The sequence below is a fragment of the Fringilla coelebs genome, assembly GCF_963513975.1.
Source record: "Fringilla coelebs genome assembly, chromosome: 2".
NCBI classification, from domain to species: Eukaryota; Metazoa; Chordata; class Aves; order Passeriformes; family Fringillidae; genus Fringilla; species Fringilla coelebs.
In genome coordinates this window covers 69,289,587-69,304,182 of record NC_140029.1, presented here as the reverse complement: position 1 = coordinate 69,304,182, position 14,596 = coordinate 69,289,587, and positions in this window count along the sequence as shown.

Genomic DNA, 14,596 nt, shown 5'->3' with positions numbered 1-14,596 from the left:
CTTGGTTTTGAGTATATTTCAAGAACGAAAATGTCACAACATCTCTGGGTTGTCTCTTCCAGTATTTGACAACCATGCAGTAAAGAATTTCTGTTTTGTTTACACTTGCACAAAATTTCCTGTATTTAAATTTGTGCTCCTGTCCTGGCATTGAGCATGACTGAGAAAAGTCTGTCTCTCTCTTCTTTGCTCCTCCCCAACAGGAATTGAAACACATTGTTAAGATCCTCACTGAGCCTTCTCTTCTCCAGGATGAGCTGTCCCAGCTTTCTCATCCTCCTCCTGCATCAGGTGCTTCTGGCCCTGAGGGATCTTCATGGACATCTCCCTTAGCCACACCTCAGCATGTACGTCTGTCCTCTGCTGGGGAGCCCTGATATGGATCCAGCACTCCAGACCTGCCTCTCCAGGGCTGAGCAGAGATGAATGATCTCTTCTCATGACCTTGTAGAGACACTCTTCCTACCTCAGCCCAGCAAGCTTTGCTGGTTTTTACTGCAAAGGCACATTGCTGTCTATGAACCTATTGGCTCTCCACAAGGACTCTCAAGTCCTTCAGAGCTGCCTTCCAGCTGGTGGGTCCCCAGCTGGTACATGGCAGGATTTGTCCATACAGAGGAAGGGATTGGCTTTTTCCTGTACTGAACCATGTGAAGTCCTTGTTAGCCCATCTCTCCAGCCTGTTAAAGTCCCCCTGAATGGCACCACAACCAACTGGTGCATCCTCCTCGCTGTTTTGTGTCTTCTGCAATCTGTCCCATTGTCCAGGTCATTGTTGAAGACACCAGACAGTGCTGGATCCAGTGCCAACCCCTGGATTACTTCACCAATGACCGGCCTCCAAGCTGGCCTGTTTGCCTCTCAACCTCTGAGCAGCTCAGATTTAAGTCCACCTTACTGTTCATTTATCTAGCTCCTATTTCATCCCATTTCTATGGGACCTTTTGGGAGACAGTGTCAAAAGACTTTCTTAAGCTGAGATACACAGCATCCACTGCTCACCCTTCATCCACCAAGGCAGTCAAGTCACTCAAGAAGGCTATCAAGTTAAAAACATGCTGACTGCTCCCAGTCATCTATTTGTCCTCTATATATGTTTAGAAAGGGTTTACAGGATTGTTTGATCTGTCACCTTTCCAAGTTCCAAGGCAAAGCTGACTGATCTGAGGTTCCCCAGATCCTCTTTCTTGACCTTCCAATCACAGAAAGTAACACTTTCTTTTTTTCAGTCTCAGAAGTGTCCCCTTATTTGACACAGCAAAGTTTCTTAGCATATAAAATATCTGAGGAGTTGAAAAGATTTGTGGGGCTTTTTTGCCTCTAATGTCTGTAATTCTTTATAATTATTTCCATGGCTATTTGCTTAATTTTGAATTAAAATAAAAGAAAAGAAAATCAGAACAAGCAGCTGTGCCTGGACAAATATTGTTCAGATAATTGCCCACCATGAAGAACTAAAAGGAGAATTGCTTTTGTGCTGTGCTAAACATTTTTACTCTGTTGTTACTGGAATCTGTTTAACAAGCAAATATGAAAAAACCTAAAGTTAGCTTTACAACATAATTTTTTGACAGAATACAGTGATGAATAAAATAATTTCTTGTTCCTCAGAGCTAGTATGTAATCAATGACAAATGAAACACAGGGGCAGGAACTGAAGGTGAACACTGAAAATCCCAAGTGCAGTTCAATTGTCTGCAATGCAGGGAAGTTTTTTAAGGTCATTATCAGCCTGATAGCAGCAGAGAACATTCCCTTGTACCTTTTATCAGTGAACAACTGAGCAACAAACACGTCAGCCTTAGAAATCCTAACAGGAGATAATCTAATTCAGAGACAGATCTTTCGAAAGGTAATCTTCTTTTATGTTATCTTCCTACTTGAAATACAACATAAAATGGATCACACAGGACTGGCTGCAATGATACAGGGGATGATGTATTTTAAAACAGGGACTTTCAAACTGTTGCAGAAATCCATATTATTCGTAATTTTCAGTGTTTAGTGTTTTACAATAAGAATGTGCCCTTAGGATAGTTCTAAAATACTGTGCATTATTCATTGTTTGTCCAGGATAAAAACACTCATTTTTTCTACTCTGAACAAAGGTTGTTCAGGAAGCACACTGAAATATCAACAAAGGTAATCTCAGGTCAGCACATGAATAACGGAACAGAAAGTAAAGTTAGACACCTTCCTATCTGCATAAATCTATAAAAAGTACTTCAGTATGATAGATGGTGGTGATGGTGGACTGAATGTAGAACTGTCTCTGCATTCAAACACATAGATGCCTTACTTTATTTATCAAAAGAGAATATCTTAATTTTAAAAAGAAAGCTGCACCAAAACATGGCTTGGGCTGCTCTCCCTTATTATTCCACTCATTAGAAATCTATAATATGAACACATTCTGAAAGGTCAAACAAGATGATTTCTTCATTGGTATGAGTAGTATCTCAGTGTTACTTGTTCTGCAGCCTAAAAATTTACCAAAACCAAGGGCCAAAATACTCATCACATGTAAGATAAAATAAAATACTGTAATACTGGTGGTGCACACTAGTTGAAAATTAATTTTTTATTTAATGCTTTGTTTATAATTAGAATAATTATAATTAATAAAAACAAAGGTGAAAGTAGTACAAGTATTTCCTACAAGACACCCCTCCTTCCTTGAAAAAGCTAGGAACCCCCAAAAATGTTCTGGGAATTTTTTCTGCACCTTAACCCAGAGTTTTAGGGATGGCAACCAGCCCTACACTTCCTGAAGCACAGTGTAATTGCAATGCTTGTAATGGCACTATTTTATAACCTCACTGCAAGTCAAGAAAGAAAACTGAAAAGTTCAATGTGAAAAAGGAAGATGCTCTACTCTTTCAAGGTTAAACATTTTTTCAATGCTCCCTGCTATTTGCTGTCTTCTCTCCATCTGTGTTTTATTCTGTATAATTTTTCAGCTCTGTTCTGTGTGAACTGATAATAATATTGTGTAACTGAATAAAATGATGCCTTTCAGAAGCTGACATTTTAGTTACTTTTCCTTTGTTTCTGCTACCACACAGAGAAAGGGGCAAGGGAATGACAATGGAGGAATTGGAGAGTAAATAATCTCATTTGTAAAGGTTCACCAAGCAGCACAGCACAAAGGAATTAACAAAATGTTCATGGCAGTTCTTTAGCTTTTTAATCTCTTCTCTAACATGTGGGAGACTTTCACTGCAAGGGAAAAGGTATCTCAAGAGAGGAGTTCACTTTTACTAGAGATATTTTTGCCCTTATTGATAGCACTAATAAAGGTAACAGCTGTCCTTGGATTTTATTTCCACTTAACAATTAATGTCTCTTATACACTCCCAGGGCCCACACCTCTGTTACAAGAGCCTCCACACTGACTGCCTAGAGCAAATCTACAATATACTCCTTCAGAGACCCTTTGGCACTTAAAAAATGCCTCCAGGGTTTGTGGCATCAATTACAAGTCACTGCTGACCTTGGTCCTAACTTGTATTTCCCCCATCGTGTCCTGTGCTGCCCTCATAAAATTCCAGGTAACGAGCTGCTCCTGCTGCAGTCTCTCAGCACCCGCAATGACCCTGGTGGTCCCTGTGTGACAATACCCATGGAACTGACAAAAGGAAGAGAGAAGATCTGGGTGCTTCAAACAACTCCAGGCACTGGACAAAGCACCATCTGTCATTCTGTAGTGACAGATGCCTAGAACAACCAAGGAATTGTGCCACCAAAATTAACACCAGCCCTAATTTTAGGATCCGGCATTTCCCCGTGCTTTGGGAGCATGGCCAAGGGTTATCCAAGCCCCACTAGGCAGGGAATTTATTTGCTAAGGAAGTGGCATAAGCAATAAAACAAGACTTCAGACACAGACTGTAAAGCTTTAATGTTCTTACATCAATCAGCAGCAGCAGCTGAACAAGAAGGAGAGTTCAGAATGTACCTATTCAAAGGGAAGCAGAGCTGTGACCGCAGCCTGACATCCCTGTGGACCGCCAGGGTTCAAGGTAGCTTTGCTGCATCTGATCCCTCCCCACATGACTCTGCTGCCCAGAAAAGATCCAGCCACCCAGGAACTTCATGCTGTCTTGCATTGCAAAACAAATAGTATTAAACTTAAATCACAGGAGGCATTTGAACTTAGAAAAAAATCAAGTGATGAGAGGAAACTCAACTTAAATTTTTAAAAATGGCATATATAGATGAAACTATACACAATTTGAATGCAAAAGAGTTATTGAATGCTGCACTTATCAGTATTAATTGTGATAGGGAAAAGCATTATTGCCATAAATCGTAAAAATCACGCATATTTAGCTACGCAGTATACAACACTTTTTTCACTCTGCAGCCACTGGGAGGATTAAATCAGAATAAAGTGATCTCTGCCACATCAGGAAAATGCTCTGTGAAACTTTTGTTAAAAAACACTTATTGAAAGGGAAGGAGTCCTTCAGCTTAACTTTTCAAAAGCAAGTACCAGAAAATGCTCAGGGAGGAAATGAGGTGCAGCACAAAGGACCAAAACATGCAAAGCTGAGATTTCAATGGCGACAAATTCAGGAATCTTTGGTCCATGTCCCTGCACCTGATGGCATCCCATGCCTTTTGATGGCTTTCACTTTGGCCACCAATTTTTTTATTTTTTCTGAGGTTTTTTCACTATCCCTGCCATGTCTCTCATATCTTCCCCTGAAAGTTCTGTCTTCTTCCAGGTTTTTTTCTCCTGATTTTGCAGCTTCAGTGAGCTTAGTTTTGGCATCTTTTGGCCCTTTGCACTGCACGGCATGTCATCCTGGTCCTTTTGCTCCTAGTCACAAAAATTACCAATTTTCTCTCTTTTTTTTTGAATTGCATTTCCTTGCATGATTGCTCCATTCCAGAGCAGTTGTTAGTCCTTCTTTTTTGTTTCCAGGCTTTCACTGGGCTCCAATTTTGACAAGCCGTGGTTTATGTCCCTGTACTTGATGGCATCCCATGCCTTTGAATGGCGTTCACTTAAACAATGATTTTTATTTAATTTTTTTTTTTCACTCTCCATGGCATGTCTCTCATGTCTTCCCCTGAAACTTGTGTCTTCCTCATTGACATTTTTCCTCATTTTGCGGCATCTGTGGTCTCAGCTTTGCACGTTTTGGTCCTTTGTGCTGCACCTCATTTCCTCCCAGAGCATTTTCTGGTACTCACTAAATGTCCCAATTTGGGGATTTTTGGGGTTTTTTTCGGTTGCACTTCATTTGATCCTATCTCCTTTGCAGAGTGTTTGTCAGCCTTTCTTTTGAGGTTCGCAAGATTCCGTTTCCCTTCCCGAAAGGAAATTTCATTCCCTTCCCTTTCGGGAAGGGAAACGGAATCTTGCGATTTCAATGGAGACCAATTCAGGAATCTTTGGTCCATGTCCCTGCACCTGATGGCATCCCATGCCTTTTGATGGCTTTCACTTTGGCCACCAATTTTTTTATTTTTTCTGATGTTTTTTCACTATCCCTGCCATGTCTCTCATATCTTCCCCTGAAAGCTGTGTCTTCTTCCATGTTTTTTTCGCCTGATTTTGCAGCTTCAGTGAGCTTAGTTTTGGCATCTTTTGGCCCTTTGCACTGCACGGCATGTCATCATGGTCTTTTTTCTCCTAGTCACAAAACTTAACAATTTTCTCTTTTTTTTTTTGAATTGCATTTCCTTGCATGATTGCTCCATTCCAGAGCAGTTGTTAGTCCTTCTTTTTTGTTTCTAGGGTTTCACTGGGCTCCAATTTTGACAAGCCGTGGTCTATGTTCCTGTATTTGATGGCATCCCATGCCTTTGAATGGCTTTCACTTTAAAGAACGATTTTTTTTAATTTTTTTTTTTTTTTACTCTCCATGGCATGTCTCTCATATCTTCCCCTGAAAGCTGTGTCTTCTTCCATGTTTTTTTCTCCTGATTTTGCAGCTTCAGTGAGCTTAGTTTTGGCATCTTTTGTCCCCTTGCACTGCACGGCATGTCATCCTGGTCCTTTTGCTCCTAGTCACAAAACTTAACAATTTTCTCTTTTTTTTTTTTGAATTGCTTTTCCTTGCATGATTGCTCCATTCCAGAGCAGTTGTTAGTCCTTCTTTTTGGTTTCTAGGGTTTCACTGGGCTCCAATTTTGACATGCCGTGGTCTATGTTCCTGTACTTGATGGCATCCCATGCCTTTGAATGGCTTTCACTTAAAGAACGATTTTTTAAATTTTTTTTTTTTTTCACTCTCCATGGCATGTCTCTCATATCTTCTCCAGAAAGTTGTGTCTTCCTCCTTGACATTTTTCCTCATTTTGCAGCATCTGTGATCTCAGCTTTGCATGTTTTGGTCCTTTGTGCTGCACCTCATTTCCTCCCAGAGCATTTTCTGGTACTCACTAAATGTCCCAATTTGGGGATTTTTGGGGTTTTTTTCGGTTGCACTTCATTTGATCCTATCTCCTTTGCAGAGTGTTTGTCAGCCTTTCTTTTGAGGTTCGCAAGATTTCATTTCCTTTCGGGAAGGAAAACGGAATCTTGCGATTTCAATGGAGACCAATTCAGGAATCTTTGGTCCATGTCCCTGCACCTGATGGCATCCCATGCCTTTTGATGGCTTTCACTTTGGCCACCAATTTTTTTATTTTTTCTGATGTTTTTTCACTATCCCTGCCATGTCTCTCATATCTTCCCCTGAAAGCTGTGTCTTCTTCCATGTTTTTTTCTCCTGATTTTGCAGCTTCAGTGAGCTTAGTTTTGGCATCTTTTGGCCCTTTGCACTGCACGGCATGTCATTATGGTCTTTTTTCTCCTAGTCACAAAACTTAACAATTTTCTCTTTTTTTTTTTGAATTGCATTTCCTTGCATGATTGCTCCATTCCAGAGCAGTTGTTAGTCCTTCTTTTTTGTTTCCAGGGTTTCACTGGGCTCCAATTTTGACAAGCCGTGGTCTATGTTCCTGTACTTGATGGCATCCCATGCCTTTGAATGGCTTTCACTTAAAGAACGATTTTTTTAATTTTTTTTTTTTTTTTACTCTCCATGGCATGTCTCTCATATCTTCCCCTGAAAGCTGTGTCTTCTTCCATGTTTTTTTCTCCTGATTTTGCAGCTTCAGTGAGCTTAGTTTTGGCATCTTTTGGCCCTTTGCACTGCACGGCATGTCATCATGGTCTTTTTTCTCCTAGTCACAAAACTTAACAATTTTCTCTTTTTTTTTTTGAATTGCATTTCCTTGCATGATTGCTCCATTCCAGAGCAGTTGTTAGTCCTTCTTTTTTGTTTCTAGGGTTTCACTGGGCTCCAATTTTGACAAGTCGTGGTCTATGTTCCTGTACTTGATGGCATCCCATGCCTTTGAATGGCTTTCACTTTAAAGAACGATTTTTTTTAATTTTTTTTTTTTTTTTTTAGTCTCCATGGCATGTCTCTCATATCTTCCCTTGAAAGCTGTGTCTTCTTCCATGTTTTTTTCTCCTGATTTTGCAGCTTCAGTGAGCTTAGTTTTGGCATCTTTTGGCCCCTTGCACTGCACGGCATGTCATCCTGGTCCTTTTGCTCCTAGTCACAAAACTTAACAATTTTCTCTTTTTTTTTTTTGAATTGCTTTTCCTTGCATGATTGCTCCATTCCAGAGCAGTTGTTAGTCCTTCTTTTTGGTTTCTAGGGTTTCACTGGGCTCCAATTTTGACATGCCGTGGTCTATGTTCCTGTACTTGATGGCATCCCATACCTTTGAATGGCTTTCACTTAAAGAACGATTTTTTTAATTTTTTTTTTTTTCACTCTCCATGGCATGTCTCTCATATCTTCCCCTGAAGGTTCTGTCTTCCTCCTTGACATTTTTCCTCATTTTGCAGCATCTGTGATTTCAGCTTTGCATGTTTTGGTCCTTTGTGCTGCACCTCATTTCCTCCCAGAGCATTTTCTGGTACTCACTAAATGTCCCAATTTGGGGATTTTTGGGGTTTTTTTCGGTTGCACTTCATTTGATCCTATCTCCTTTGCAGAGTGTTTGTCAGCCTTTCTTTTGAGGTTCGCAAGATTTCATTTCCTTTCGGGAAGGGAAACGGAATCTTGCGATTTCAATGGAGACCAATTCAGGAATCTTTGGTCCATGTCCCTGCACCTGATGGCATCCCATGCCTTTTGATGGCTTTCACTTTGGCCACCAATTTTTTTATTTTTTCTGATGTTTTTTCACTATCCCTGCCATGTCTCTCATATCTTCCCCTGAAAGCTGTGTCTTCTTCCATGTTTTTTTCTCCTGATTTTGCAGCTTCAGTGAGCTTAGTTTTGGCATCTTTTGGCCCCTTGCACTGCACGGCATGTCATCCTGGTCCTTTTGCTCCTAGTCACAAAATTTACCAATTTTCTCTTTTTTTTTTTGAATTGCATTTCCTTGCATGATTGCTCCATTCCAGAGCAGTTGTTAGTCCTTCTTTTTTGTTTCCAAGGTTTAACTGGGCTCCAATTTTGACATGCCGTGGTCTATGTTCCTGTACTTGATGGCATCCCATGCCTTTGAATGGCTTTCACTTTAAAGAACGATTTTTTAAATTTTTTTTTTTTTTTTTACTCTCCATGGCATGTCTCTCATATCTTCCCCTGAAAGCTGTGTCTTCTTCCATGTTTTTTTCTCCTGATTTTGCAGCTTCAGTGAGCTTAGTTTTGGCATCTTTTGGCCCCTTGCACTGCACGGCATGTCATCCTGGTCCTTTTGCTCCTAGTCACAAAATTTACCAATTTTCTCTTTTTTTTTTTGAATTGCATTTCCTTGCATGATTTCTCCATTCCAGAGCAGTTGTTAGTCCTTCTTTTTTGTTTCCAAGGTTTAACTGGGCTCCAATTTTGACATGCCGTGGTCTATGTTCCTGTACTTGATGGCATCCCATGCCTTTGAATGGCTTTCACTTAAAGAACGATTTTTTTAAAGTTTTTTTTTTTTTCACTCTCCATGGCATGTCTCTCATATATTCTCCAGAAAGTTGTGTCTTCCTCCTTGACATTTTTCCTCATTTTGCAGCATCTGTGATCTCAGCTTTGCATGTTTTGGTCCTTTGTGCTGCACCTCATTTCCTCCCAGAGCATTTTCTGGTACTCACTAAATGTCCCAATTTGGGGATTTTTGGGGTTTTTTTCGGTTGCACTTCATTTGATCCTATCTCCTTTGCAGAGTGTTTGTCAGCCTTTCTTTTGAGGTTCGCAAGATTCCGTTTCCCTTCCCGAAAGGAAATGAAATTTCCTTTCGGGAAGGGAAACGGAATCTTGCGATTTCAATGGAGACCAATTCAGGAATCTTTGGTCCATGTCCCTGCACCTGATGGCATCCCATGCCTTTTGATGGCTTTCACTTTGGCCACCAATTTTTTATTTTTTCTGATGTTTTTTCACTATCCCTGCCATGTCTCTCATATCTTCCCCTGAAAGCTGTGTCTTCTTCCATGTTTTTTTCTCCTGATTTTGCAGCTTCAGTGAGCTTAGTTTTGGCATCTTTTGGCCCTTTGCACTGCACGGCATGTCATCATGGTCTTTTTTCTCCTAGTCACAAAACTTAACAATTTTCTCTTTTTTTTTTTGAATTGCATTTCCTTGCATGATTGCTCCATTCCAGAGCAGTTGTTAGTCCTTCTTTTTTGTTTCTAGGGTTTCACTGGGCTCCAATTTTTACAAGTCGTGGTCTATGTTCCTGTACCTGATGGCATCCCATGCCTTTGAATGGCTTTCACTTTAAAGAACGATTTTTTTTAATTTTTTTTTTTTTTTTTTACTCTCCATGGCATGTCTCTCATATCTTCCCCTGAAAGCTGTGTCTTCTTCCATGTTTTTTTCTCCTGATTTTTCAGCTTCAGTGAGCTTAGTTTTGGCATGTTTTGGCCCCTTGCACTGCACGGCATGTCATCCTGGTCCTTTTGCTCCTAGTCACAAAATTTACCAATTTTCTCTTTTTTTTTTTGAATTGCATTTCCTTGCATGATTTCTCCATTCCAGAGCAGTTGTTAGTCCTTCTTTTTTGTTTCCAGGGTTTCACTGGGCTCCAATTTTGACAAGTCGTGGTCTATGTTCCTGTACTTGATGGCATCCCATGCCTTTGAATGGCTTTCACTGAAAGAACGATTTTTTAAATTTTTCTTTTTTTTTTTACTCTCCATGGCATGTCTCTCATATCTTCCCCTGAAAGCTGTGTCTTCTTCCATGTTTTCTTCTCCTGATTTTGCAGCTTCAGTGAGCTTAGTTTTGGCATCTTTTGGCCCCTTGCACTGCACGGCATGTCATCCTGGTCCTTTTGCTCCTAGTCACAAAATTTACCAATTTTCTCTTTTTTTTTTTGAATTGCATTTCCTTGCATGATTGCTCCATTCCAGAGCAGTTGTTAGTCCTTCTTTTTTGTTTCCAAGGTTTCACTGGGCTCCAATTTTGACATGCCGTGGTCTATGTTCCTGTACTTGATGGCATCCCATGCCTTTGAATGGCTTTCACTTAAAGAACGATTTTTTTAATTTTTTTTTTTTTTCACTCTCCATGGCATGTCGCTCATGTCTTCTCCAGAAAGTTGTGTCTTCCTCCTTGACATTTTTCCTCATTTTGCAGCATCTGTGATCTCAGCTTTGCATGTTTTGGTCCTTTGTGCTGCACCTCATTTCCTCCCAGAGCATTTTCTGGTACTCACTAAATGTCCCAATTTGGGGATTTTGGGGGTTTTTTTCGGTTGCACTTCATTTGATCCTATCTCCTTTGCAGAGTGTTTGTCAGCCTTTCTTTTGAGGTTCGCAAGATTCCGTTTCCCTTCCCGAAAGGAAATGAAATTTCCTTTTGGGAAGGGAAACGGAATCTTGCGATTTCAATGGAGACCAATTCAGGAATCTTTGGTCCATGTCCCTGCACCTGATGGCATCCCATGCCTTTTGATGGCTTTCACTTTGGCCACCAATTTTTTTATTTTTTCTGATGTTTTTTCACTATCCCTGCCATGTCTCTCATATCTTCCCCTGAAAGTTCTGTCTTCTTCCATGTTTTTTTCTCCTGATTTTGCAGCTTCAGTGAGCTTCCTTTTGGCATCTTTTGGCCCTTTGCACTGCACGGCATGTCATCCTGGTCCTTTTGCTCCTACTCACAAAATTTACCAATTTTCTCTTTTTTTTTTTGAATTGCATTTCCTTCCATGATTGCTCCATTCCAGAGCAGTTGTTAGTCCTTCTTTTTTGTTTCCAGGCTTTCACTGGCCTCCAATTTTGACAAGCCGTGGTCTATGTCCCTGTACTTGATGGCATCCCATGCCTTTGAATGGCTTTCACTTAAACAACGATTTTTTAAAATTTTTTTTTTTTTCACTCTCCATGGCATGCCTCTCATATCTTCACCTGAAAGTTGTGTCTTCCTCCTTGACATTTTTCCTGATTTTGCAGCATCTGTGATCTCCGCTTTGCATGTTTTGGTCCTTTGTGCTGCACCTCATTTCCTCCCAGAGCATTTTCTGGTACTCACTAAATGTCCATATTTGGGGATTTTTGGGGTTTTTTTCGGTTGCATTTCATTTGATCCTATCTCCTTTGCAGAGTGTTTGTGAGCCTTTCTTTTGAGGTTCGCAAGATTCCGTTTCCCTTCCCGAAAGGAAATTTCATTTCCTTTCGGGAAGGGAAACGGAATCTTGCGATTTCAATGGAGACCAATTCAGGAATCTTTGGTCCATGTCCCTGCACCTGATGGCATCCCATGCCTTTTGATGGCTTTCACTTTGGCCACCAATTTTTTTATTTTTTCTGATGTTTTTTCACTATCCCTGCCATGTCTCTCATATCTTCCCCTGAAAGTTCTGTCTTCTTCCATGTTTTTTGCTCCTGATTTTGCAGCTTCAGTGAGCTTCCTTTTGGCATCTTTTGGCCCTTTGCACTGCACGGCATGTCATCCTGGTCCTTTTGCTCCTACTCACAAAATTTACCAATTTTCTCTTTTTTTTTTTGAATTGCATTTCCTTCAATGATTGCTCCATTCCAGAGCAGTTGTTAGTCCTTCTTTTTTGTTTCTAGGGTTTCACTGGGCTCCAATTTTGACAAACCGTGGTCTATGTCCCTGTACTTGATGGCATCCCATGCCTTTGAATGGCTTTCACTTAAACAACGATTTTTTAAATTTTTTTTTTTTTCACTCTCCATGGCATGTCTCTCATATCTTCACCTGAAAGTTGTGTCTTCCTCCTTGACATTTTTCCTGATTTTGCAGCATCTGTGATCTCCGCTTTGCATGTTTTGGTCCTTTGTGCTGCACCTCATTTCCTCCCAGAGCATTTTCTGGTACTCACTAAATGTCCATATTTGGGGATTTTTGGGGTTTTTTTCGGTTGCATTTCATTTGATCCTATCTCCTTTGCAGAGTGTTTGTGAGCCTTTCTTTTGAGGTTCGCAAGATTCCGTTTCCCTTCCCGAAAGGAAATGAAATTTCCTTTCGGGAAGGGAAACGGAATCTTGCGATTTCAATGGAGACCAATTCAGGAATCTTTGGTCCATGTCCCTGCACCTGATGGCATCCCATGCCTTTTGATGGCTTTCACTTTGGCCACCAATTTTTTTATTTTTTCTGATGTTTTTTCACTATCCCTGCCATGTCTCTCATATCTTCCCCTGAAAGTTCTGTCTTCTTCCATGTTTTTTTCTCCTGATTTTGCAGCTTCAGTGAGCTTCCTTTTGGCATCTTTTGGCCCTTTGCACTGCACGGCATGTCATCCTGGTCCTTTTGCTCCTACTCACAAAATTTACCAATTTTCTCTTTTTTTTTTTTAATTGCATTTCCTTCCATGATTGCTCCATTCCAGAGCAGTTGTTAGTCCTTCTTTTTTGTTTCTAGGGTTTCACTGGGCTCCAATTTTGACAAACCGTGGTCTATGTCCCTGTACTTGATGGCATCCCATGCCTTTGAATGGCTTTCACTTAAACAACGATTTTTTTTAAATTTTTTTTTTTTTCACTCTCCATGGCATGTCTCTCATATCTTCCCCTGAAAGCTGTGTCTTCTTCCATGTTTTTTTCTCCTGATTTTGCAGCTTCAGTGAGCTTCCTTTTGGCATCTTTTGGCCCTTTGCACTGCACGGCATGTCATCCTGGTCCTTTTGCTCCTACTCACAAAATTTACCAATTTTCTCTTTTTTTTTTTTTGAATTGCATTTTCTTCCATGATTGCTCCATTCCAGAGCAGTTGTTAGTCCTTCTTTTTTGTTTCTAGGGTTTCACTGGGCTCCAATTTTGACAAACCGTGGTCTATGTCCCTGTACTTGATGGCATCCCATGCCTTTTGATGGCTTTCACTTAAACAACGATTTTTTTTAAATTTTTTTTTTTTTCACTCTCCATGGCATGTCTCTCATATCTTCCCCTGAAAGCTGTGTCTTCTTCCATGTTTTTTTCTCCTGATTTTGCAGCTTCAGTGAGCTTCCTTTTGGCATCTTTTGGCCCTTTCCACTGCACGGCATGTCATCCTGGTCCTTTTGCTCCTACTCACAAAATTTACCAATTTTCTCTTTTTTTTTTTTGAATTGCATTTCCTTCCATGATTGCTCCATTCCAGAGCAGTTGTTAGTCCTTCTTTTTTGTTTCTAGGGTTTCACTGGGCTCCAATTTTGACAAGCCGTGGTCTATGTCCCTGTACTTGATGGCATCCCATGCCTTTGAATGGCTTTCACTTAAACAACGATTTTTTAAAATTTTTTTTTTTTCACTCTCCATGGCATGTCTCTCATATCTTCACCTGAAAGTTGTGTCTTCCTCCTTGACATTTTTCCTGATTTTGCAGCATCTGTGATCTCCGCTTTGCATGTTTTGGTCCTTTGTGCTGCACCTCATTTCCTCCCAGAGCATTTTCTGGTACTCACTAAATGTCCATATTTGGGGATTTTTGGGGTTTTTTTCGGTTGCATTTCATTTGATCCTATCTCCTTTGCAGAGTGTTTGTGAGCCTTTCTTTTGAGGTTCGCAAGATTCCGTTTCCCTTCCCGAAAGGAAATGAAATTTCATTTCCTTTCGGGAAGGGAAACGGAATCTTGCGATTTCAATGGAGACCAATTCAGGAATCTTTGGTCCATGTCCCTGCACCTGATGGCATCCCATGCCTTTTGATGGCTTTCACTTTGGCCACCAATTTTTTTATTTTTTCTGATGTTTTTTCACTATCCCTGCCATGTCTCTCATATCTTCCCCTGAAAGTTCTGTCTTCTTCCATGTTTTTTTCTCCTGATTTTGCAGCTTCAGTGAGCTTCCTTTTGGCATCTTTTGGCCCTTTGCACTGCACGGCATGTCATCCTGGTCCTTTTGCTCCTACTCACAAAATTTACCAATTTTCTCTTTTTTTTTTTGAATTGCATTTCCTTCCATGATTGCTCCATTCCAGAGCAGTTGTTAGTCCTTCTTTTTTGTTTCTAGGGTTTCACTGGGCTCCAATTTTGACAAACCGTGGTCTATGTCCCTGTACTTGATGGCATCCCATGCCTTTGAATGGCTTTCACTTAAACAACGATTTTTTTTAAATTTTTTTTTTTTTCACTCTCCATGGCATGTCTCTCATATCTTCCCCTGTAAGCTGTGTCTCCTTCCATGTTTTTTTCTCCTGAT